This window comes from Setaria italica, chromosome IX (genome assembly GCF_000263155.2).
Source record: "Setaria italica strain Yugu1 chromosome IX, Setaria_italica_v2.0, whole genome shotgun sequence".
Classification (NCBI taxonomy): Eukaryota; Viridiplantae; Streptophyta; class Magnoliopsida; order Poales; family Poaceae; genus Setaria; species Setaria italica.
Window position 1 is genome coordinate 47576811 of NC_028458.1, and position 23566 is coordinate 47600376.

Here is a 23566-nt window from a genome sequence, read left to right on the forward strand (position 1 = left end):
GACACAGCAAAGGAAGGATGCATTGAACATTGCTTCTTGCAAAGCAAGAATAATGGCCGGCCGGGCGGTCGCTCGCTCGTGCAGAGGTTCCTGCGCTTGGATAGCTAGCTGTACCGGGCACGGACGTGTCAAGCTAGCGCGGCTGGAGCCGGCCGGCCCCGGCGCCGGCAGGCGGCACCTGCCCCCCACCGCCCCATGTAGCCTATCCGGGAGAAAAGCGCGTCGCGTCCCTCGTCATCTTCCCCGAAAAGCGCCCATTCTTACACGGTTTTTTGGGGGCGCCCTGCGCGTAAGCACACGGTTTGGGTTGGGGGCGAGCCTTGGATCCTGTAGCTAGCGATCTGCGATCCTCCTGCAGTCCTGCTGCATCTCCGATCCGTCGAGTACGTAACGCGCACCTGGGTTCAGGCTAAAGTATTTGGAAGGGTCTCATCTGTGGACGTAGGCTGCTGGGGAGATGTCGGCGGGTGTCCGGTTCTGCTGGCACGTCCCGATCGAGCGATCGGCGCGTCCCTTCCCCCGGCCTCGCCAAACCGAGTTTGGCGTGGTTCGAGACAAAGGCGTCCGCTAGGCGCGGCGAGTCAAATTATTTAAGACTATACTCTGCTATGTGTTGAACAGAAGACCAGTAAACGCATTCGTCCTCGGCAGCATCATGCACACCACCTCGCTAGCTGTAGCAAGTTATTCTTCGGCCCTGCCTAATTAAAAACGTGGAGAACAGCGAAGAATGGCAATCCGTCCAACACGTAATTTTCGCATCCAAAGGCGATACAGGCAGTACTACTCCCCCAGATTTTAATTTATTTTATTTTTTGTAAATTTATAGTATTCACTACGTATTTAGACATAGTATATATATCCAGATGCATATAGCAAAATGTATGAAACTAAAAAGATCAACAATTTGAAACGGAGGAAATATAACCAAACCTAGTATGTGTTTAAGCTTATTTGTATCAAAAAGACTTATGTCAGTATGAGCAATTATTACAGACAATAGAGGCCATGCATGATCCCGCCCCGGTCCCCCATTAAAATATTGCAATTCCAGGTCCGATATGAATGCTTCTTATTTTCATGCCAATGAATTTTTTTCCTAAAAATAGGTCTAATGCTTCTTTTTTGACAGTTTGTCTACTGGACACTCATTTTTTTTTAAAAAAAACAGGACACTGGAAACCTGTCTGATTGGGGAACCAAGTATACTGTATACAAACATGAGTCTTACATTTTTTTTACTGTCTTGTAGACAAATCACAAGATATAGTGTGGTCAAGAGAAATTTCACATATCTCCTCTATTTAAATTACAAATTTATTGTATTTTACAATTAATAATCAATTAAGAAAAGGTTTCCGATTGGATTAAAAGTTTGAGGACAATTATAGTAAAAAAATTGTTGATCAAGCACTATACCACAAAACTATACATTCTTACTTATATGAGAAGGGGCATGTGCCCCACTCACAGGGATGGACCCATCAACATGTTGATGCTAGTGAGGGCACATGCCCTCACTCAAAATTTTCATATCAAGGTAATATATAAATTTTCACCATGTTAAATCTTCATCACCAGGAGTTTCTTAAGGTTTGCCCTCTCTCAATTTTCACTCCAGGTCTGCCTCTGCCCACGCATCACCTCTACATCTGTTCATCCATATTTAGTTTTCTTATATTAGGCTGGCTGCCTGGTTGCAGCGCAGAGTACCATGGTAAATTGTCGGGCTAATTCTTGCATAATACATTCTAATGTATCGGGAGATCAAGTGACATAGAAATAAAAGATAAGTCCTTGGTTCTTCTGAAAATATGTTAGCATTTTAGAGTATTTGCAATAGGAGCTATATGCATTCTAAAAATTGCATGGGAGTGCTGAATTAAGCAAGTAAACCCTTCGAAGACTTAGAATTTCCTATAGAGAAGTATGTATGTATTTGGATCTGTCTTTTGGTAGTCACTCAAAATGTAGTTCAGTTCATCAAAATCAAATGATAAGAAGACTTTCTAAAAATATTCGACTCATGTTCCCCATATCATTTGTAAGGACTAAATTTTCGTGAGCTATGAATGTGTGCCACGTACAAGCTCTCATTCATTTCTTATGCTTTTGGGTACTCGCCCATTTTTTTGCATGTTTTTATTTTACAACAATAAATTTATTGTAATTTGCAGTTAATAATCATTTAAGAAAAATGCTCCGAATTGGATTAAAGTGTGAGGACATTGATAGTGCAAAATGGTGGACCAAGCACTATACCATCAAACTTATATATGGGATACGATGAGGCATGTGCCCCACTCACCACCTCTACATTAGTTCGCACCTATTTAGTTCTTTTCTATTAATTCTACGTCTAGAACTTTATATATTTTTTCTAAAAGCTAGGTACAAACATTGTGATTTTTTTATTTCGTCGATGCTCCATCTAAGTGTCAGAATTTCCATATATCTGAATTAAGAACAGAGGACTAAAAATAAGCCGTCCATCTGACGATGTAGCAGAAAAAGAAACATGCAAGTTGCCACCAACATTGGCTCATCCATCCATCTCATCTCCCCGCAAACTAATAACATTGGCTCATCCATCCATCTCATCTCCCCGCAAACTAATAGTACTCCAGTACTAATAGCATAGGCTAGTGATTAGTGAATCATAAAGGGAACTACTTTACGACTTGAGCAAGCACCAAGCAGTGTATAGAAAGAGATGATAGCAGAAAAGGACGGTGTTGAGAGTTCAAAGAGACATAGAAAGAATGAATAATGAATCTGAGGATTCTCTTCGTTCATTGAAAAAATGATTTGGTTACATATTTATATAAGGGAAAAGGATATGCCCTTTGGGCATCATGTCCCTTGGGAGTTGGCCCCTTCATGAAAGGTCCACACCCTTTTATGAAAGGTCCTCTACAATTATCTATAATATTAATTGATCACTAATAATGTGTTTCACAACACTCGTCCTTGATCAATTAGCTCCTTGTAATCTTTATGTAATTCTTGTTTAATCATCTTTGATTATCATATAGGAAAAACTCCTCCAAAAATCCTATGGGAAAAATATTGAGGAGAAATCAATTTGTATGTTCATATGCCATTAAAACTTAGTGGGAAAATATAAAAAGAAAATGATATAGCATATTTAGATTATTGTCTTATTGCAAACTCATACGAGAAAAACCTTCAAAAGGAAAACTTATAAGTTTGGAGATCTATAATATTATGATCTAAGGATCATGTTCGAATAACCTTCCCCAAAACCCAATGGGAAAATATGAGAAGGAATTGTATGTCTTTTATACCTCCTTAAAAACTCTTATAGAGAAAACAGAAGATATGACATATAATATGTCTTGAATACCACCTTTAAAACCCTAGTGGGTGTAACATCCCTAAAATTCACCAAATTAAATCACTCGCTAAAAATCATTTACAAAATCTTTTCACCGCATGAGTTCCCAAATCCCGTCTTCTCGGCGATTCCGCCATCCCAGCACCAAACCCGACCACAGTCCATTCCTTTTCTTTTCCTCTCCGCGCGTCATGCCACGTTGCCAGCCCGACTGCTTCCGCCGTTCCTGCCGCATCTCTTTATTCCATCGCTGTGCGACCTTGACCGTACCCTATGCACCATCAGATCAATCCCCGAACCTCTTTTACCATTTTACCCATCTCTCTCTTCCTTTCTTCTTTCCCTCCCTCCTTTCCTTTTTCCTCTCCTCCTTCTCTATGCGCACGCCACCTCCCTACCCTCGCGCCACACGCACCCCTGCCGTGCCCCGGCCTCGCACGCGCCCCTGGCTGCGTGCCGTACGCCAGCGCGCCGCGTTGCCCCGGCCCCGCTCGCACCCCTGGCCACCCGCATGCCAGCGCATCGCCCCGGCCCCGTTCGCCGCTGCCGTGCCACGCGCCGCGCCTCCGCCCGTGCTGGCCCCTACCCGCTCAGTGCGCCGACCTCTCCACCATGCCGCCCGCACTGTCCCCCACCGCTCTGCCGCATCGCTCACCGGCCAAGCCCGACCACTACCGTCGCTGGCCCCGAGCTCGCCTATAAAGGCCGCCCCACTTCCTCCCTGAGCTCGCCACCCACGCCTCCCTCTCCCGTGCCGCTAGAGCGCCGCTGCTGACGCCGCCCTACCTCCCATTGCCACCGCCCAAGAAGAAGGGTAAAACGGAACCCCCGCGATCTCTTCTCCCTCTCCCACCACTTGGCCCCACCGCCGCCCGGCCACCACCTCCCTTCCACCCCTCTCCTCTGTTCTGGAGGGAAGAAAGGGGAATTTGGCCCCTTTTCAATTTAATCCCTAGGTTTCCCCCTTTCTACACCAACACCCCTCCCCCTCTCATGTTTTATCTCAAAAAGGTCCCTGGATCTTTAATTCTACCCTTAACCTCCCCTAATTATCCTTTCGTTGATATTTTATGCGCCTAAACACCTCCCGTATAGCCCAAATTCAACCACAACATTCCTAAATACATTTTCACCGAGTTACCTGCCTGTTTCTTCCAATAAAGCTTTCCCTCTTTCTATATATCTTTCTCTCCCTCTCTCCGAGCTCAATGGGGAAAACCTCTTTCTTTTTATTTATTTGTGTGATTTGCTTATGTGTGCCATAGTTAACGGAGTGCCCGAGGAAGAGGAGCCCAAAGAGGATCTAGGAGGCCAGTACCGCAAGCCAGAGCTTGAGGACCCATACCGCAAGCAGGAACTCTCGGAAGGCTTTGAGGACGGCAAGTCCAATCTCACTTAAAACTCGGTTGGATAGCCACCCCTTGATTGCTATGATTATTCCTTGATGACCTAGAATTATCTCTAAATATGATATGCTCTGTTTAGAAGATAATTGCTGCTAGAATGCTTAGGAATTGGTTACTTTCTTTGATACAACTCAATCATGAATACAATGTTTTGCCAAAGATAAATGCGTGAGTGTTTTGGTGAAAATAAATGGGGTTTTGATGAAGATAAAAGAGGATGTTTAGATAAGATTGATGGGTGTTTCTTGTTTGAAATGCCAAGTTGGGCTCGTACCTTAGTGGTTGAGTAGGTTGGGAGATATCCATCTTGTCTTGGTAAAGGACCAAGTTGATGTGTCATCTTGCCTAGCCCAATTTATCATGCAACCACTCGATGTTTGTATGCAGCAAAGGCTTAGCATAAATCCCACTAGCTAGTCTGTTAGCCATCAGGAGAGCGGGTGAGCAATGGATGACCATGGAGAAGGAGTAAGCATGTGTGGCTTAGGTCCCGGTTAAGACCTTGTTGGTAGGTCATTAACCCCTTGGTTGCTTCCGTGTTGGCTAGTCAGGTCTTAGCCAAGGTGGATAATGGCTTTGATAGGATCCGCACTAACACTAAGGTGATCGAGTTGCGGTACCCTACTTGTGAGTAAAGTGTACATCTCTGCAGAGTTAAAACCTATTCGAATAGCCGTGTCCACGGTATTGGATGAGTTAAGGTTCGGGCACATAACTAACTTTTGGGAGATGGATGATTTTCATGGCGTGCGTTGGAGTTTAGAAGTGTCCGGCAGTTGTGTCGTGAGCTACCGCGGACGTGGAGTCCGGTAGCATTAGAATTTGGATCGTTTCTGTAGGATCAACCCCACTCAATTATTTGGTTACTAAATAAATGCTTTGTAAAAACTTTTTAAAGTAAACCCTTGCATGTGTTAAAACCCTAGCTTTATTGCAAATGAACCTTAACCTTATCCTTGTTATGACTTATGCATATTCTTGTTATTTCCTCCTCCGTGGGTGTGGTTAGATTTGTTGAGTACTTTGTACTCACCCTTGTTTTGTTGCTTCAGAGGAGGATCCGGACTTCGTTGCCGAGGACATCGAGTAGGTGGTCGCTTCCCCACCCAACGTTGCCTGTGGCGCTGGGCCTTTGCAGGATGCTTCCGCTGGCGCGTAGTGCCGGGTGTTGCCTAGTGTTTGTCTGGGCAGTAGCCTGGGTTATTAGCGTGTTTGTGTTGCTTCTCGTTTGAGCGTATCTTTCTCGCCTATTGGGGATAGATCCCCAGTACCCGCAAGGAAGGAAGAAGATGGACTCCTACTAAGATTCCTCTGTAATCCTACTAGGACTCATACCATGTAATCCTACTAGGACTCCTCCTTGTAACCGACTAGTTATCCCGCCCCCTGGAATATATAAAGGAGGGCAAGGGTATCTAGATCGGTAGCTTAGAGACAAAAGAGGACCAAATCCTCATACCTCAACACCCAAGCGCAGGGCGTAATATACAACACCCCAAACAGGACGTAGGGTATTACGCTACTATGGCGGCTCGAACCTGTATAAATCTGTGTCTTGTGTCCTCACTTTTACCTTCGAGTTCCAGGTCTGGCGATTCCCCACTAAAAAATCTACTACCTCGGGTACCCCCTCGGTAGGTTGTCAAGTACAAAACATCAACATCTGGCGCGCTAGGTAGGAGAGATCATTGAGATCATCGGGCGAGCTTGAAGGACCTCATCTTCAAAACCAAGCTACTCGATGAAAGAGCATTTGGCCCCCTAAGTGGGTTTTGGTGTTGATGACATGCACGGTTAGGGACTAATAATTTTATCAAGTGATTAATAGGTTCTAACTATAAAGAAGTGCAAAGGTGTGTGAAAGGAATCTCAAGAAACCCCAAATTGCAAGAATGGAACAGTGTTAAGCTCAAAGAAGACTCGTTTATAATTTCTAATTTTGAATTTGAGTATAGGAACGTCGTACTATAAAGGGGGATGAGAATGGATAGCTTGAAGATGCTAAAAGTGCTCTATTGAGATGCTAACTACCCTTTGAGAGACACAATTCACTCACTTGGACATCTTTTATCTCAGCCTTTTTGTGAGTATCGGAAGTTCCGATGGGGTGTCGGAAGTTCCGACACCTATCGGAAGTATCCAGTAACTCACATCAGGGGTCCTCTGTATGTTTAACCTGACAATATCGGAAGTTCCGATACACTATCGGAAGTTCCGATAAGTTTGTGTCGGGTGTTTCTTGAAACTCCCAACAGCGGTTCTCTGCATGTTTGTTCTAACTTCATCGGAAGTTCTGACCCTATGTCGAAAGTTCCGACATGTACATAAAACGCACAGTAACGGCTAGTTTTGGGGGCTCAGGTATAAATACCCCCTCAGCCCTCCCATTCATTGCTACCGACCTAACTCGAGCCAAAACACCTCTAGAGCATTGAATGCAGCCTCTCCTCACTCCTTTGAGCTAAATCCTTGAGTTCTTGAGCTAGGGTTTGGGTGAGAGCAAGATTGAGAGTGTGTGACTTAGGTTTTGAGTGAGAAGTTCAACAAGTTCATCTCAAGAGCACTCCAAGCATCCTCGACTTCAATTCACATTTGTTACTCTTGAAGCTTGCTTCTAGACGGCTAGGCGTCGCCCGTTTGAGCGTCCTCTTTGTGTGGTGCACCTAGGAACATTTGTACTACCCATCCTTCATGGATTCATAGTAAGTGACTCAATCCTCCTTTGTGGTTGATTGAGGGAGGTAAAGGGTTAGTGAGGACCCGGCTCTTTGTGAGCTCCTCAACGGAGACGTAGCTTCCTTTGTGGAAGTGAACTTCGGTAACAAATCCTTGTCTCTTGTGCTTGTTTTGTTCTTCGATTTCATTTTGACCTAGAAGCTTGAATTTAGCCAATCTATCTATTTGTGTGGTTCCTTGCTTATACATCACCTGGAGTAGTATCTACACTTCATTTATTATCTTTTGATTCAAATAGAATTGGCAGATTCAGGTTGCATTTTGAATTTCATTTCGCTTACTCTATTCTGTCGGAAGTTTCGATCCTGTACCGGAAGTTCCGATCCATCAGAAGTTCCGGCACAATGTCGGAAGTTCCAACACATCTAATACCGTTGCAAAGTTTTTTAGGAAAAATTTGAAGTGAGCCTATTCCCCCCCCCACCCTCTAGGAATCACAAGATCCTTTCACTCGATGAGAAGCAAGTCATAGAGTTCCAATTCGAAGCAGAATCGAGATGTTTGGGAAAACAATTGGATCGCGGGCAATTCCGTCTGCAGAGGCCGTGAGTCCTTGTCCAAGTTGATCTGACAAGGTGAACGAGCACTGCTACCTCGACATCCGACCGCATCAAATCGTCGATGACTACTAGTCGGAATCATCAGGCGAGTGTGACGGACCTCATCTTCAAAATCAATCTACTCGGTGGACTGCGCATGAAGAAATCAACACCTCAAGTCTGTCGCACCACCAATAAGATCGATTTCCATTTTGGTGAACTCCGCGTCCGTGCTGATTAGCAATAGCTACTTGGTTTTGATGTCGATGTGGAGTCAAGTTCAAAAAAGGAAATCTCAAACAATTGGCAGCCGGTCACATGGATACGCGGCAAGTCATGACGAGATGGAGTCAACGAGCTCCCTGTCCAAGGTCGAGTTGAAGTCCAAGCCGAATCATGAGATTTCAGCAGCTGCTATCCGAGTATCATCATCATCAAGACAAAACAGAGTATGTTCCCTGCAGCTGGAAATAAATTTGGTGGCAAATTACTACACGCGCATAGAAGCCTACGAGAGTTGCCATTACCGTTCGCGAGTAGCTGTTGGAGGATTACAAAGTCGTAAGTGGATGGTTCCCCTCATGCCAATCTACGAGCTCATGACTCGACGACTACATCGACTCGCCAGCAACTACTTCAACTACTCGTGTTGACTAGAAAACTAGTCGAGGGCGGGCCTCACACCATCAATAACTAGTCGGGATCGACTCCGACTAGCTGGCTTTACCAACAACCATCGTGACTTCACCAACGACAACTTCGACTACTCATCTCAACTAGAAAACTAGTTGGGGCAGACTTCACACCGTCAACTACTTCGATCAATCATCTTTTCTAGTCGAGGACGGTCTACTTCGACTACTCATCTCGACTAGAAAACTAGTCGACGATGGACTACTTCGACTACTCATCTTAACTAGAAAACTAGTCGAGGACGGATTCCACGTGACCGACACTAGTTGGAATCGACTCCGACTAGTCGGCTTCATCAATAAACCATCACAACTTCATCGACGACCACCACGGCTTCGGCATAAATTGCTTACGAATCAAGCTAAGTCACTTTTTTAATAATTATTTTTTCTCTGACTTGTTTCACCATGATTGGCCAATGCACCGACTACTTATTTGTGTACATCTCTTGACGGTAATTAACCTCCAGAGCTACACTTTGCCAACTATTCTTGAGGCATGTTGACCAACAGCCACAGGCTTGGTATACCAAATTACGGATGCTACGGCCACAGGTTTGGTACGCAGAGTTGTGGAGGCACCGCCATGGGTTTGGTATATTGAATTTTGGAGACAATAGCCACAAATTTGATGTACTAAATACTGGAGGCTCAAAACGGCTACACCCTAAGGAGGCACAAATTTTATGCGCACAGCACGCGCTATATTTGCCGGAGGGCAGCAAACTCTTGCGCACAACACACGCTCTACTCGCCGGAGGGTAGCAAACTCTTGCGCGCAATCGCACTCTCTTTTTGTCGCAACGACGACTACTAATTTTTGTCTTCTCTTAAGGTCACTAATCTCCTCAAGTAGAACACGCCTTAATTCATGAAAGCATCAGATCATTTATCATGCCTAAATGCTAGCACATATACACGAGATAAAGATCTCAGCTGTGCAAACGGCAGTGCCCGTACGCGTACAAGAGACAAAGATCTCGCCACGCAGTGGCTACAGCTAAACAGAGATTGAGAGCATGACATGCAACATTTACATTATATTGATCACTGAATAAATTTTAGTAGTTTTCAATATTCTACAAATATGTTACATAATATATGCATCCTTTCGTTCAGGTCAAGCTTCAGCGATGATGCTTCTAGACGCTAAGTGTACCTCCAAAGGCACATCTAGTTTCCAAACTTCGGGGCTAAGCGCCAATTACTACTCGGAAATACTTCCAGTGGCTCCGCTAGCTCCCAAGCTCGGGGGCTAAGTGCCAATTACTACTCGGAATATCTCTCATGGCTCAGCTAGCTTCCATGCTCGGGGGCTAAGCGCTAATAGTTACTTGACGTGGCTCCTCCGGCTCACCTGGCGCATAAGCTCGGGGGCTGGACGTCACAAAACTACTCAGATGATGACTTGCGTGAAGATTCAAGATCCTTGGATTGATTATTCAATCAATCCAAGGCTCGGGGGCTAATAAGCGACACCCAATAGTTAATTTTTTCAAGATAAAAGAAGAAGATTCAAGATTTTATTAACCCTCAGCTTGATTCTTCGATTCAACCTAAGGCCCGGGGGCTACTCCATATGGAGTGCGACTTTCGTCGCCCTCTATATTTGAAGATAACAATATCAAGATGATCAAGGCTTGAGCACACCATAGCCTCATAGCAGCTTTGAGGAATTTTGAAGATTAAGCCAGACAAAGTACTCGAAGAGCACCAGAACTACTCGGCGAGGTTCTTAAAAGTATTCGAAGACTGCTGCATTCGACTATGAAGTGCTCGGAGGCTTGTTAGGGATAGATCCCGAGTACCCGCAAGGAAGGAAGAAGATGGACTCCTATTAGGATTCCTCTGTAATCCTACTAGGACTCATACCATATAGTTCTACTAGGACTCCTCCTTGTAACCGACTAGTTATCCCATCCCGTGGAGTATATAAAGGAGGGCAAGGGTACCTAGATCGGTAGCTTAGAGACAACAGAGGACCAAATCCTCATACCTCAACACTCAAGCGCAGGGCGCCATATACAACACCCCAAACAGGATGTAGGGTATTACGCTACTATAGCGGCTCGAACCTGTATAAATTTGTGTCTTGTGTCCTCGTTTTTACCTTCGAGTTTCAGGTCCGGTGATTCCCCACCAACCAATCTACTACCTCGTGTACCCCCTCGGTAGGTTGCCGGGTACAAAACACCGACATCGCTCGCTTCCTCGGGAGTTGTAAAGTTTCTGAACCATATGATGAATAAATATGTTATCAGCCTCCTAGGAATGATATTTGTATCATATTTAGTCTCTGCTTACGTGGGGATGCTTCGGTGGGGAAAATATGTGATATGACATATATTCTTGTATTAATATTGCCTCATTAAAACCTTCTATGAGAAACCTTTGTGAAGAAAACTCATATAGGGAAAAGAGTACAGTATGATGATTGGTTAGGGTGTCTCCCCTTGAGCCTTGCAAAATTTAAATTATCACTCACCACTTACCACGAACACCATTCTATGATGTAGTGGTGGATAAGTACATTAGTGAGTATATTTTGCAAGGTGTTTATTCCCTCACTTTGTAAAAATGAGGATAAACATTTTGGAAAATAAGTTAATGATATTGCTCATATGTAACCTCGTTTCATCCAAGCAATACAAGTTGCATTATAATTATGGATAATGTCAGTGATTAGATGGAATCACATTTTATCATTCACCGAAGTCGCACATATACATGTGATGCTTCAGAATGATAGATAAAAGTTGCTATTAAAGTCTATTTTGATGAATCACATGAAAACTTTATTATCTGTATCAGTCTATGATATCGCAATATGGTGGGGATCAGTTAGTTTGTATCTTCACATCCCACTTTGTCATGTCTTGAAATAAATTAAGATCTTTTGGTGCCATTTAGATATCTGTGGATATCCTCTTTGACTCCCACCAGTATGGTGTTTGTTGGAGTTGCGCTAATTTGAGCTATAGCAAGGTATCTACAAATGTAGTATCAGACCTGTTGCAATTTGTATGATACACAAGCACTTGGCACTAGGTTTATCATCCCAGGATCTAAATGGATATTAATCCATCTTTAGGGATTGAATGACCACAAGTGTTGATGGATATGCTTATCCAATATTATTTAAATATTGATATACTATATCAATTGAATATTGATAAACTGATATGTATGCATAAGTTGTAAACTTAAGCATTGTTTGATTTTACCCAAATTTTCATCTCAAATTCCGTCATAAAAGGATTGCTTATTTGTTTATGTGTGTTGAGATGATGGAAAATCCAATTTAGGATTTATTTGTGAACACACATATGCAATCATTGTGATTGGAGTAATCCTTCTATGGAAGATACTCACTTAGTCAGTTGTACCACAATCAGCTTGACTATTTCAAGTCATGGAGTGACTTGAGTAATACACAATATATGTTGCGATTTCTATTTTGATTTAGAATGTGAAGTCAGTCAAAGACGACTTGTATATCCAAAAATATCAAGTTATTTGATCTGCCAATGACTAAATATGGGAACATGATTTTCACATATACCACGAGAGTATGTTGCTCGGTCTCTACGTGAAACCATTGCTACAATCTCTCATTATCTCCCCGCCATGCTTTCAAAAAGAATGCATTTGTGAGATGATATTACTGTGGTAAATACTTCTCACTAGTGAACGGGAGAAATTCTCCGTAATTGCCACCTTTTCTTTGACCCAATTTGAGTGTTGATACGCTCTACCTAGGACTTTTGGTCCGGATCCAGTTTAAGGTGTATAGCAATTTTGAGGAGCATATGTCGACAATTTGTAGTCTTTGTATAATTGATTCAATGGAACCAATATATCATGTGAAATATTAACCCTTTAGAACTCTTATCTCATTTCTCATGATGATAGAGTTAGGGTGTTCCAATGACCCAGTGCCTAAATTTATGTGCACATATACTAGGCTTTTGAATGTTGAACATTCATATGCTTTGAAGTTGAATATCCATAAAGTGTCTAACAACATGCATGATGTTGATTTGCATTTACTATCTTGGAGGATCTCTCCCCCTATTTCCGCGGATGCTTGTGATAAGCTATATCCCTAGTGACCATACTTCTCCCGTTGTTCTTTTCATTTGGGAGTTGAGTGATTATGTTAAATATCACTCTTTCGGGCACATTAATTGTAGAGATGGGATAAGATGACACTTTTGATAAGAAAATGCATTTGGCAGGCTATTTTTAATGTGTTACAAACATAAGATATTCTGAATTAGTTATTCAGATATTCTTTGTTATGTACATGGATGTGAGGACTGAATGTGTGTAACATTCATTTTGGATTCTTGACATTCTATGTGTGGTGTTAATCTTCCCCTAATACCTGGAATTATCATCAAAGTGTGATCAACATATGGGTTGTGTATAAATCCTCCAAAAAAAACCTAAGGTATTATATGAATTATGGAGAATAATACCTTGTGTGGGTCCCTAATACCCATGATGTATGCTGAGATGGTGATATCGGTATGTGCGAAACAAATCTGATACGTAGATGGAAAATATTTGGCTATGGCCAAGTTATAATTGCATTTTTATGAATTTAGACTATGCGGTGTGTAAGTCCGCATATTACCAACTTGATGTTGATGAATTGAATTCTATTTTGATGGTCATACAAGTGAGTTATCTCTATAAGAGATTCAATTGAGCCATAATTGGTATGAGCATAGGGGACTTAGTGATTTAGTTCCCAAAACTAAATAATTCTATATGAATGGATTTGATCCTATATCTAGAAAAATTTACTCTAAGTTGAAAAATTAGAGCAATGAATTTGGTAAAATTGTTGTGACGCCTTATGATCAGTAAGGGACACATGTGGGACTATTTGCAAATGCATTCATGATCACTTTAGAGTGCCTATGTAGTCCATAAATGGCTGAATATGGCCAATGTATCTTGAATGTGTTCAAGAAACTTAGTGGCTCATTATTTTAAATTTTAAGGTAAGAGTGCTTTAAAATTAATTCCCTTGTGACATATGCGGTGCACAAAATCTGAGGATTTTTGGGAACGTATGCTATGACCAATAGAATTGATAATAATTTTTATTATCATCCATGAGTTAAAATGACCAAGATTATCATGCCAATTCTTGATATAATCAAGATTGAAAAATTATTTTATACGCAACATGTCATACGGGATCAATGTATGTACATATAACATATCCTAGATGATATGAAAGGAATTTTAAGAATATTGAATTTCCATATCCATTTGTTGATGCCAGATTTCGTCACCAGTGAAATCGGCGCCAAGAGGAGAGGAAATGGGAAAGTACAGTTGGAGATCGGTTGGTTGGCGCTACAGTCCAAGATCGGCTAGATGCTACAGTACGGGATCGGCTGATGGCTTCTGCCTCGCTTAAACCTTGGGGTTCGGATCGGACACGCCTGATTCCCGAATCGGTTACCCTTTACCGATAAGGAATCGGCCGATTAGGGGGCTGGAATAATTGGGCTGGTATGGGCTTGGAAAGGATCAGAAGGATGAAGAGGAAATCAGCCCATGAAGTGTATAATAACCAACCTAGTACGAATCATGCTTGTAAATATTCGTTTTCTATTTGAATTAGGGATAGAGTTCTAGTCAGTTAAGGAGTCATCTGTACGGGGCTATAAATAGCTACCTTTGTAAATCTGTAATCATCAACAAATTAATACAACCAACTACTATTTCCTCGTACTTACTTTCAAGCAGGCGACTTCGCCAAATACTTTCTCCTGTTTCACGAGTTCGTACGGGTTGGCAGGGCTGCATCAACTTGATCTCCGGCCGATCTTTTAAGTTCCGTTTACCGAGTAAATTCTAAGCTTTAACTTCAGGCGCATCGCTGTCGTTTCGTTTAGATTTATTCATTAGTTATCGATATTTACTAGAATCATAGGTTTTACCTGTCTTTCTAGTTTTATCACCAGTTATCCAGCTAGGAATCGGCGGTTTCGGCTTTCTTTACATTCTTCTATTAAATTCACTTATCTTACATATAGCCGATTAGATCTATTCCTAGTGTTGTTACTATAGCATTGTGTCGATTACTCCAGTAGTTTTCTGTCTACAAGGCTACAGTGATCGGCTGCCTTATAGCCGATTTCTTTATTACGGCAAATCGGCCGATTCGCTGATAAGCTCTCTCGAGATCGGAAACTTAGCCGATCGTGATTTCTGGACCTGACACGTATTCTTCCTTGCCAATCAACAGGTCAGATTGGCTGGCACGCCGTGCGAACCGCACCAGGGCAATCACCCGAACAGGAGTTAAGCAGATTCTCCCGGGTCGTGTGTCACACGCTGGGGATTCGGTTAACCGATTTCTAGCGCCAACACACTTTTGGCACGCCCGGTGGGACCAATACAACCGCCGCCATGTCGAAAGCTGCTGAAGTCTCCGAAGATAATGTCATCGAAGTGACGGAAGCAGATCTGAAGGACGACCAGAAGGAAGAACTGGAGAAGCATACGGCACAGTTCCGGAAAGCTTGCCTGCAGTCTTTCAGTCGCTCCAGAAGCGGGGAGACTATCAAAAAGTCTCCGTTTCCAACTCCCCGCCAGATCACAATCTCCGAGGACTCGGACAAGATGGCCGAGATGGTCCAACAGTCCGTTTATCACGCCTTCATTGATCAATCCCCGGTACTCGCAAATACGGTGTACAATGCCGTCTTCAACTCCTTCACTAACGGGGTACCTCAAGGATACAAGGGACCGGCTTATACCCAGCCGATTCCACCGAACAAGGCTTATTTGAATTCGGTTTCTCAGCCGATCCAATTTTCTATTGGGGGTACAGGTGCTTCATCATCGTCGGTTCCTATGGGGTATGGTGGCACACAACACTTTCAGCCACACCCCGTCCAGCTGTCCTCTGCGCCGTTCCCTCCAGTTAGCCCATCGCCTTGGGGGGCACCATCAGCTACGACCGTTCAGGATCAATTGGCCGGTCAGGGAAGTCCCCAATTTCAGGCATCTTTCCAAGTGGCCACTCGACCAACCATGCCGCCGTACCAACCTGTTGCACCGGAGATGAGCAAAACAGCAGAGCTCGTGCTATATGATGAAACGAGTGGCTCATTCAAACAGCCGACCTTTAATACACAGCCGGCTTTCACTCAGATGCCACCTGCTTTCACTCAGCATCAGGCTATTCCACCTCCGGTATACCAGCACGTGCCAATACCTCAGCCGACGGTTCACCAGCAACAGCCGGATTGGTCGGCACGAATTGCAGAAGTGATTCGGGAACAATTCGGCTTGAAGCCGAAGGTACAAACTTACACCTATAGGACACCATACCCGTCTACATACGATCTATTACCGTTTTCCCATCGGTATAAAGTTCCTGACTTCACCAAGTTCTCGAGGATGGATGACACTTCGACCGTGGAGCACGTGAATAGATTTATCATCCAATGCGGAGAAGCGGCTGCACAAGATGCTCTACGAGTGCGGCTATTCTCATCATCCTTGTCCGGGTCGGCCTTCCAGTGGTTCACAACATTACCGCCGAACTCGATTATTACATGGGCCGATTTGGAAAGACAGTTTCATAAATACTTCTACGCTGGGGTACATGAGATGAAGCTGTCCGATTTGACCAGCCTCAAGCAGAGAAGCGACGAGCCGATATCCTCATATGTACAGAGGTTTCGGGAAATCAGGAACAAATGCTATTCTTTGGCTCTAAACGACGCGCAGCTGGCCGATATAGCCTTTCAAGGCCTCCTACCCCACATCAAAGAAAAGTACGCCTCACAGGAGTTCGAGAGTTTGAGCCAAATCGTCCACCGATTGTCTGGACAGGAGGTACGTTCTTTCGATCCACGGAGGAACTTCCAGAAGAAGGTGGCGTTCCTCGAAGAGGTGGAGGCTGAAGAAGACGTTGAGGTCGGTCTTGCGGAGTGGGTCAAGGGAAAGAAGCCAATATCATGCTCGTTCGGCAAAAAGGAGCCAGAAGTGTTTGGTTTTGACACAACGAAGGCCGATAAAATCTTCGACCTTCTCCTCCAGGAAGGGCAGATCAAGCTCTCGCCATATCACACACTACCTTCTGCCGAACAACTAAAAAAGATGAAATATTGCAAGTGGCACAACGCTACATCCCATGATACTAATGAGTGCAAGATCTTCAGGCAGCAGATACAGTCGGCCATTGAGCAGGGCAGACTTAAATTTGAAGTGCCAACAAAATCAGCCAAACTAATGAAGATCGACCAGCACCCCTTCCCCACCAACATGGTTGATACGGGGAAGAACTCACTCAAAACAAAGGTGCTGACGTCCGAATCGGCTAAAAAGAGTGGTGCCGTAGACCCCAGAAATCAAGCAACGCCTGAGGACGTCAAGGGAAAGCAGCGAATGGAAGACGATGATGGCGGATCAGAAGAGCCACGCATTACTTCCCAGTTCCTGCTCCAGAAATATCAGCGTCAACATGAACGCTCAAGATCCCGGGAAGAAGCGATGCGGTGGCACGAAGATCACTGGAGGTGCCCATTCTTCATCCACTGTTGGGAAAGCAACCTCAGGCTACCTTCGGCTGATAATTGCCTAGAATGCAATGGCCCGTATCGTGGTAATCGGCCGTTCAACAGGTCTCGCTCCAGAGACGGAAGACCAGAACCGATCAGCAGGAACTGGCGCGACCAAGATGACCAGCGCCCTCCCATGCGTGATCGGCTGGGGGGCAGAAGTGACCGATATGACCGGTCAGAAGACAGACGCCGTGACAGACCAGGGGGCAGGTTTGATCGACACGACCGGCCAGAAAACAGGGCCAACGTTCATAGTCGGCTCGAAGAGATGGCCGACACTCGGGTGATAGACGAAAACCCTTTAGGACGCGAGCCGGAGTGGGAACGCGCCAAGTCAGGAACCAAACCAATAAACCCCAGGTGGTGTCCCGACGGATTAACCAAATCTCAAAAATGAAGGATCCAACGTCTCCGCCAGTGGGAACAGCAAGAAGAGGAACAACAGAGCACGACGGACAAGAAGGACGGACGGCCTCGGGTATGGCGCCCCAAAAGAAACAATAGAGGGGGCGACGAATCGGCGGGTGATGAATCGGTAGCCGATATCGGTATGGTTTTCATACTGCCGATGGAATTTATGACTCCTGCCGATCGACAGGATGTGTCGGCGTTAGAAGAGCAGATGGCACAGTTGGCTTTGGAACCAATGATAGCCACGTTCGAGAAGCCCGAGGGCGACAAACGACAACACCTGAAAGCATTGTTCCTCAAAGGGCATGTCAACGGTCGCCCCCTCACCAGATTAATGGTAGATGGAGGAGCTGCAGTCAATATCATGCCATATGTCATGCTCCGGAAGCTTGGAAAGAGTGATGATGACTTGACCAAGATAGACATGATGCTCAAAGACTTCGAAGGCAACGTGTCTCCCGCTCGCGGCGCCCTTTGCGTCGACCTCACCATCGGCAGTAAGACCCTTCCCACTACCTTCTTTATTATTAATGGCAAGGGATCCTACAACATGCTACTCGGCCGGGACTGGATACACGCAAATTGCTGCATCCCGTCAACAATGCATCAATGTCTTGTACAATGGGTCGGCGACAACATCGAGGTAGTCAACGCCGATTCCGCATACAGCATCGCGGCAGCCGACACGCAGCAGTGGAGCTGCGAAACCGTCAGGTGCATATCCGGCAGAGTATGGGAGACCGATTTCCTGAAGGTGACCGATTTTGGCCTACAGCCGATCCGAGCAGTCGGCTCCGAAGACTCAGAATAAATGGATCAGTTCGCCCGAGAAGATGGGAAGCTAGGGCACGGGTTCACGTCGGCCGATTCACTAGAGATGATAGACTTAGGCGATGGTACGAAACCAAGGCCGACTTATATTAGTGCAAATTTAGACCCAGAATACAAATGTAAATTGACAAACTTGTTAAGAGAATTTAAGGATTGTTTTGCTTGGGAGTATCATGAGATGCCCGGTTTAGATCGATCTATTGTTGAACATCGGCTACCCATAAAACCAGGGTATCGGCCGTACCAACAGCCCGCACGGCGCTGCAATCCTAAAATTCTACCAGACATAAAAGCCGAAATAACTCGGCTAATCGAAGCAAAGTTTATTCGGCAATGCCGTTATGCCGAATGGATCTCCAACATTGTACCAGTGTACAAAAAGAACGGAAAGTTACGCGTGTGCGTTGATTTCAGGAATCTTAATCAGGCCACACCAATGGACGGATACCCCATGCCGACGACCGATGTGCTGATAGACGCTGCCGCGGGACACAAGATTATTAGCTTCATGGACGGAAACGCTGGGTACAATCAAATACTTCTGGCCGAAGAGGACATACCCAAAACGGCCTTCAGATGCCCAGGCCACCTTGGTTTATTCGAGTGGGTGGTGACGACTTTTGGCTTGAAGAACGCTGGCACTACGTATCAGAGAGCCATGAATTACATATTTCACAAACTCATCGGCATTCTGGTAGAGATCTACATCGACGACGTCGTAGTCAAGTCCAAAGGACACGAAGAGCATTTGGCCGATTTGCGAAGAGTGTTGAATGCACCAAGAAACATGGGCTGAAGATGAACCCCAATAAATGTGCCTTCGGCGTGTCCGCCGGATAGTTCTTAGGATTCATGGTGCACGAGCGGGGAATAGAAATCAATCGGAAGACCATAGCGGTTATCAACAAAGTCGTGGCCCCGCAGAATAAAACTGAATTGCAGTCTTTGATCGGCAAGGTGAATTTCATCAGAAGATTCATATCTAATCTATCGGGCGGATTCAGGCGTTCACACCACTATTGAAGTTGAAGCCTGACCAGGAGTTCATATGGGGGGAGGAGCAACGCAAAGCATTGGAAGATATCAAGCAGTACTTGGTCTCACCACCGGTATTGGCTCCTTCTCAAACTGGTAAGCCATTTAAATTATACTTATCAGCCGATGAAAAGGCTATTGGGTCGGCTCTAGTCCAGGAATTCGAAGGAAATGAACGAGTGATTTATTACGTCAGTAGAAGACTTCTGGATGCTGAAACAAGATATCCTCCAGTGGAGCGGTTGTGCCTATGTCTTTACTTCTCATGCACCAAACTCAGGCACTATTTACTGTCGGCAGAATGCGTGGTCATATGCAAAGACGACGTAGTAAATTACATGCTATCACTGCCGATCTTGAAAGGACGAATCGGCAAATGGATCTTAGCCTTGTCAGAGTTTGACCTGCGGTATGAATCGGCAAAAGCCGTCAAGGGACAGGTCATGGCCGATTTCATCGCCCAACACTGCGGACCAGAGATTACCCTCGTAGAACCGGCGCCTTGGACTTTATACTTTGATGGGTCGTCATGTGGGGTCGGATCAGGAATCGGCATCGTTCTCATATCGCCTCGGGGGGCAAGCTATGATTTTTCTCTGCCGATAGAAGCCACCGCTACCAACAATCAGGCGGAGTACCAGGCTGTATTGAAGGGCTTACAACTACTAAGAGAAGTCAAGGCCGATTCGGTTGAAGTTTTCGGGGATTCCATGCTTATTGTGGATCAATTAACGGGGAGGTCCGAATGCAAAGACGATGTGCTAAGAATTTATTACGAAGATTGCCTGCAGCTCTTAAAAGAATTTAAATCGGCAGTAATCGAGCACATCCCAAGGGACCACAACGAGGATGCCAACAAGCTCACCCAGCACGCATCTGGATATCGGCCAATTCTAGGCGCTTTGGCTCTGGAACTCGCGGCCGATGACTGGCGGAAAGAAATTGCCGACTACGTGAAAGATCCGTCTAAGAAGGTGGAGCGACGAGTGCATTTTCATGCTACTAAGTACGTACTGCTCGAAGATGACTTATTCTACCGAACAATTGACAGAGTCCTACTCAAATGCCTGGGAACAGAGGAGGCTAAGACTCTGATGGGAGAAATCCATGAAGGGGTATGTGGAGCACACCAATCGGCCCATAAGATGAAATGGATGATTAGGAATAATGGGTATTACTGGCCAACGATCCTCGAACATTGTTTCAAATATTATAAGGGATAACAGGATTGTCAGAAATTTGGGAATGTCCAACGTGCACCCGCATCGGCCATGAATCCCATTATCAAACCGTGGCCGTTCAGAGGATGGGGTATAGACCTTATCGGCCAAATTTACCCACCATCAAGCAAAGGGCACAAATTTATTCTGGTGGCTACCGATTACTTTACCAAATGGGTGGAAGCAATTCCGTTAAGAGCCGTAACATCGGCTATCATGGCCGACTTCGTAAGGGATCATATCGTCTACCGATTCGGCATCCCCCAGACTATTACAACCGATCAGGGGACAATGTTCACATCGGGGGAATTCGAAGAATTTACAGCCGATATGGGGATCAAATTGTTAAACTCCTCTCCGTACTACGCCCAGGCCAACGGCCAGGCCGAATCTTCCAACAAAGGGATAATTAAGTTAATCAAAAGGAAAATTGAGGAGCAGCCAAAGAAATGGCACCTATGTTTAACTGAGGCCTTATGGGCGTACAGGATGGCTTGTCATGGGGCCACCAAGTTATCCCCTTATCAGTTGGTGTACGGTCACGATGCAGTACTACCGTGGGAGTCAAGGGCGGGATCGAGACGCATTTCGCTCCAAGACCAGTTAACGGCCGACGACTACTCGTCACTTATGAAAACGGAGCTCGATGACTTAGCCGGCCAGCGGTTAAGAGCCTTGATAAGCATTGAAGAAAATAAAAAGAAAGTAGCCAGGTGGTACGATAAGAAGGTCAAAGTCAAACAATTCTCCCCTGGGGACTTGGTTTGGAAGTTAGTATTGCCGATTGGGTCGAAAGATCCTAAATTCGGAAAGTGGTCCCCTACATGGGAAGGGCCGTATAAAATCGGCAGATGTGCTCCTGGGAACGCTTATATTTTGGAAACAATCGAGGGAGAAGAGTTTACTAGGGCTCTGAACGGAAGGTACTTGAAAAGATACTACCCTAGTATATGGGTCGGAGCATAAAGGATTGACCGTAATACAACGGCACACAGCCGATACAAAAACGGTTCATCTATAAAAAACATGTAATCGTCCAAATCGGCCGATGTATTCATTCGGTACGGACGGTGGATTACACGGCCGACAAGGTACATGTCGCCCTTAGAACAAAAAATATATAATAACTAATTATTCTTTTTATTGCGCTCTCTCTCAGCCCGACCTAACTCTATCATGAGACGGATGTACTCTTCTTCTATTTCCTTCATTGAAGCCTCTGCTTCGACTTGACGGGGGAGAGGGTGGCTCCGGCCCATAGCCGGGCGTGATGTTCCTGCCGCCGCGTCTTCAAGGGTGACTCGCAGAGGAAGCGGATGACTTCTGTCGGCTTGAGGTCGCCGGCGGGCGTTGCCCTCAAGAAAGTCCAAGACCCGATGGGCGTCAGCAGAGACGTGTTCTCGAAGTTCGTCACGATGAGCCCTGATTAAATCCTTATCCTCCGACGACAAGGGTTCATCAGAGTGTATAACCTCGATGGCGCGCTCAAGTCCGGGGCTAAGGCGTCGAGGCTGGGGAAAGAAAGAGTGAAAAGTGATCTCCTTTAGAAAAGTTAAACGGAGAAGAAAGATAAGGTTTTCACCTGGTTAACAGAGGAAGAGGATGACGACGAAGACATGACAGAAGGTCGCGCCGATGAGAACGGGTTGAGAAAATAAAACCGAAGCCAAACTGGTGCTCTCGGAAGGGGGAGTCTAGGCCGGCATTTATAAGAGAAAGAGGCGTGGATATTTGGTAAGGGTGCGTCCCATCGGGAGTAAGAAGGGCAATAAATAAAAGAAGCGTCGCAAAGGACGGTCAAAGCAGTTATTAAAGGTTCGTACAAAATAGTCAGTGCCTTTACAGATTACCCAGAAGGGTATCGATAGCCGCAATCGCCCGACGCCGGATCTGATCGGCAGAGTCCAAGACCCGTTGGTCTTCATCCGCCGATCCGGGGACTTCTGACGCGCTACGGTGGAGCTTCAGGGCTTCATGGGCCAGGTGCTGCCTCTCCTGTTTTAAATCGGCAATGATAGAGAGGAGCTCTTGGAGTCTTTTCTCTTCAGCACTTATTGCATTGGTCACTTGCTCCATCTCCTTGGCAAGCTCTGCCCTTCGACGTTTGAGGCGGTCTATCTCGCCGACGATCCGTGGGCGGGAATCCTCCAGAAAGTGAATGCGTTGGTGTACCTCTTGAGCCTGACGTTTGTACGCGTCCTCTTCTTCACGGGTCTTCGCCAACTTGGCGCGATCGGCCATGTGATGAAGGGCTCTGAAGACCGGGATCCTCATGGACTCGATGAATGCAGCCGGCGCCAAGGCTTCTTCTGCTTCTTCTGGCACTCGTCTGCTGACGTCACCGAAAAGCTGCCGAATCGGTGAGGCATCTTCTACTAATCGGCCGATGTCTCCTTGAAGAAGGGATCGGATGCTAGTAAGCTTGGCTCGGACGTCGTCAGGGATGGAGCTCAAGGCGACCTGGCGAGAAGCGACTTCTTCGTCTTCAGAGAGGGCGACCGCGAAAGAGAAGAGGCTGTTGTCAGGGGTGTCCTGTTCCTGGAAATAATAAAGAAGAAAAAATAAATCGGCTGATGGTGATAGCAAATTGGCTAAATAAAGCTGAAAGATGTCTTACCACTTTGAAGCGAATCTCTTCAAGTTGCATTCGGGAAGCCGTCGTTCCCTGCTTAGGGGCCTGTACCATAGGTTCATCAGAAGAGGAAGACTCCACGATAATCGGCGCGGTGCTTCGACCA